Here is a 4,571-nt window from a genome sequence, read left to right on the forward strand (position 1 = left end):
AAAACATACATGCAACATACACACGAAACACGCACACAACACACAAAACACACATGAATATGAAACACACACATAACACATTCACACACGAAACACAAAACACACAACACACAAAATACACACAAAACATACATGAAACACAGATGAAATGCATACAACACACACAACACACATGAAACACACATGCACATGAAACGCACACGAAACACACGAAATACGCACATCAAACACACATGAAAGACACACGAAACACACACATCGGGAAGTGGCGATGGACACGCTCACTCCAAGACCCCAGGTCCCCACGGAGGCCTCCCGGGCCGATGTCTGCTGCCAGCCAAGCCTGAGCCCGCTGTCGCTGTCCGCGGGGCCCAGGGGCACCCACAGGTTCCGCGCGGCTGAAGCTTGTACCATTTTGTGACTGTGACATAGGAAGCCTCCTAGGGACAGACTTCGGTCAGCATTTGGCTGTCCCCTTCCTGTGCCCAGAGAGAAAGCCTGAGGTACGAATCAGCCCTGACTGGGGACAGTGTCTCCTAAACGAGTCAGCTGGTTGGGGACTTGGAGAGAGACGGGAAACGGGCCAGCAGAAAGCCAGGGGATCGCAGCCCAGCGGCGCCGAGTGACCACCGGAGGGTGCCGTGGCCCCGCCAGCAGGACCTCCGACCGCAGCCTCCGGAGGGCTGCGCAGTGCTGCAAGCTCAAACGCACGCCCTTCTCAGTCCCACTTTTGCCCTCTCTTCACCTTGGAGCCCCCAAGTTTCCAAAAGACACTGGAGTCCAGTCTCAGCCTGAGCACCGTATAACAAAGTTAGGATTCAGCTCCACTAACTGGAGGTAACCGGAGGTAACTGGATCACGTGGGAGGCCCAGGTGTGCAGAGCCCCTGGGAAGTTACAGCATCTCCACCCCGCTGGGCATCGCATGGGCGTGGAGACCTGGGCACCCCAGCCCCGCTGGGCATCGCATGGGCGTGGAGACCTGGGCCACCCGGGGCATCGCATGGGCGTGGAGACCTGGGCCACCCCAGCCCCGCTGGGCATCGCATGGGCGTGGAGACCTGGGCACCCCAGCCCCGCTGGGCATCGCATGGGCGTGGAGACCTGGCACCCCAGCCCCGCTGGGCATCGCATGGGCGTGGAGACCTGGCACCCCTGCCCCGCTGGCATCGCATGGGCGTGGAGACCTGGGCCACCCCAGCCCCGCTGGGCATCGCATGGGCGTGGAGACCTGGGCACCCCTGCCCCGCTGGGCATCGCATGGGCGTGGAGACCTGGGCCACCCCAGCCCCGCTGGGCATCGCATAGGCGTGGAGACCTGGGCACCCCTGCCCCGCTGGGCATCGCATGGGCGTGGAGACCTGGGCCACCCCAGCCCCGCTGGGCATCGCATGGGCGTGGAGACCTGGGCCACCCCAGCCCCGCTGGGCATCGCATGGGCGTGGAGACCTGGGCACCCCTGCCCCGCTGGGCATCGCATGGGCGTGGAGACCTGGGCACCCCTGCCCCGCTGGGCATCGCATGGGCGTGGAGACCTGGGCACCCCAGCCCCGCTGGGCATCGCATGGGCGTGGAGACCTGGGCACCCCAGCCCCGCTGGGCATCGCATGGGCATGGAGACCTGGGCACCCCAGCCCCGCTGGGCATCGCATGGGCGTGGAGACCTGGGCCACCCCTGCCCCGCTGGGCATCGCAGGAATGGGCTTCCAGTGCCTCCCCGGTGTGGCCATTACACCATCAAGTTAAAACCACCTCCCATGGACTATATATGTATAAAGAAAACAAAGGAGACCCCTTCAGAAAGTGAGCTCAGATGACGCCCCTCTGCTAAGAGGTGCCTCCTGGGCAGGTATTTCTTTGGGTGCCACATACTTTTGGGGAAAATGAGGCCTTAACAACTCATATTTTTATTCACAAATAAGACATTAAACTGTTTATTGAAGGAAGAGAGTGTGGCCTCTATTAGAAAATACAGAACAAACATTTACACAAAAGTGTTATTTTGGAATAAATTTCAGTTCAAGAGCTCCCTTTTAAAGTCACTCTAAGCATACCAGTTGTTACACAGGGCAGGAGTCAAACATCAAAATTACCCAAAACTCTTAGAGACAAACCAGTGAAATTCATTGTCCTACTCATTATCCAATTTATCCAACAGTAATCATTACGACTGATTCCTGTAACTGCCTATTTTCATGGCTTGTAGCGAGGGGGAGTATAGGGCGTAGGCAGGCATGTCTGAAGGCATAGACATCTCTGCCTCGGCATTAACAAAATGACTGGAAAAATCAGACAATTGCATCTTGGGGCATTGATATCTCTTATCTGCACATTAGACTTAGTTCTATGAGTAACAAAATTGAGTTGAGACTCTTAACTGATGTTCAGATTCACTGCCAGCACTCCCCACACATAAAAGGAAACACCCTGTGTCTAGTGGGCAGACCCATGCAAGCCCACCCCCAAAGCCCGGGGACACAGAGAGGCTGAGGAAAGAGGCTGACAAATCCAGACTCTCAGAAAGGAGCATTGAGTAGGGACTCATGCCACAGCTGCCCTCCAGAAAGTTTCTTTCCTTCCTTCCTTCCTTCCTTCCTTCCTTCCTTCCTTCCTTCCTTCCTTCCTTCCTTCCTTCTTTCCTTCCTCCCTCCCTCCTCCCTCCCTCCCTCCCTCCTTTCTTTCTTCCTTTCTTTCCTTTCTTTTCTTTCTTTCTTTCTTTCTTTCTTATATGGAGTCTCGCTCTGTTGCCAGGCTGCAGTGAATGGCGCAACCTCAGCTCACTGCAACCTCTGCCTCCCGGGTTCAAGTGATTTGCACCAGCCTCCCGAGTAGCTGGGACTACAGGTGCGTGGCACCTCGCCCAGCTAATTTTTGTATTTTTAGTAGAGACAGGGTTTCACCATGTTGACCAGGATGGTCTCAATCTCTTGACCTCGTGATCCACCTACCTTGGCCTCCCAAAGTGCTAAAGTGCTAGGACTACAGACGAGAGCCACCATGCCTGACCCAGAAAGCGTTCTTTTTACAGCAGCTTTTATAAGACTGGCGCACCAGACCCTCTTGCAAAACTGCTGACCAGTGGGGAGGTTGAATCAGCATCTTTATAGGGGTATCTATGCCACAGGCATTGTTTGTTTGTAGGGATTGTCTATGCCACAGGTATTGTTTCTGAGGAACTAATTGGTGTGCAGGAGTCCCAAAGTCACCTCAAGATGGCTGACTATTGCCATGCACTGATCTCACCACTCAGAAAACACTCAAAGGCCACTTTCTGGGGCACACATGAAAGGTCTCTGCTCTTCAGCTGAATCGAAGCATTTGAAATTGGCTGTTTGTTTTCAAATCTGTTCAGGTCACTTTAACCGTTATTGTAAAGAAGTAATTCATGTGTAGTTACATAAGTCCAACCTGAAAGAATTCCCAAGAACCAAAGCTGGAAGAACTTGAGTGGCAGAATGAATAATCTCGTACTGGATTACATCTGAAAGTAAAAAATCAATATCCCATGAGTTCATAGGGATACAAAATGACTGAGTGAATAAAACAGTGACAGAGAAGAGAGAAATCTCCCATACAGGATTCCAAATAAGTTACACCATTACTCCTTTCTCAAGGACGTGGAGTTTAACCTTCTACCCTCGCTTAGGGAACTGCTTCCAAAGAGTAGAGCATGGATAGGAGGGAGAAGGTGATTTACAGAGGAGAAACAGGCTATTGATGAGCTAACATCACCAATGATAAGTCATGTTCATAGCATGCACTGTTTAACAAACAGATTTATCGATATATAGTCATGTATACCTAAACTTCCATTTAAAACTATGATTCGGGCTGGGCGCGGTGGCTCTCGCCTATAATCCCAGCACTGTGGGAGGCCAAGGCGGGTGGGTCACGAGGTCAGGAGATGGAGACCATCCTGGCTAACATGGTGAAACTAAAAATACAAACAATTAGCCTGGCGTGGTGGCGGACGCCTGTAGTCCCAGCTACTTGGGAGGCTGAGGCAGGAGAATGGCGTGAACCTGGGAGGTGGAGGCGGTTGCAGTGAGCTGAGATGGCACCACTGCACTCCAGCCTGGATGACAGAGTGAGACTCTGTCTCAAAATAAATAAATTAATTAATTAATTAATTAATAAAATTATGATTTGGTGATTTTTAGTATATTCCCAGAGTAGTGTGATCATTAACCTAATTTTCTAATGTCTTCATCACTCCCCAAAAGAAACCTCGTACCTATTAACCGTCGTTTACCCATCTATCCCAGCCCCAGACATTCACTACTCTCCTGTTGGTCTCTGTAGATTTCCCTTTTCTGAACATCTTACGTAAATGCAGACCCCACAACATGGGATCTTTTGTGACCTGTTTCTTTCCCTTTCACCTTGTTTTCAAGGAGCAACCATGGTGTGAAGCCTGCACTTCATTCCTTTATATTGCCGTATAATAAAAAGGAATTACCCTTGTGTAATGAAACACATCCTATGTATCCATTCATCAGATGGGAATGTGGGTTTTCTCACTTTTTGGCCATCATGAATACTGTTGCTGTAAATATTCACGTATGAGCTTTT

This window comes from Trachypithecus francoisi, unplaced genomic scaffold (genome assembly GCF_009764315.1).
Source record: "Trachypithecus francoisi isolate TF-2019V2 unplaced genomic scaffold, Tfra_2.0 Lachesis_group1, whole genome shotgun sequence".
In the NCBI taxonomy this organism is placed as follows: Eukaryota; Metazoa; Chordata; class Mammalia; order Primates; family Cercopithecidae; genus Trachypithecus; species Trachypithecus francoisi.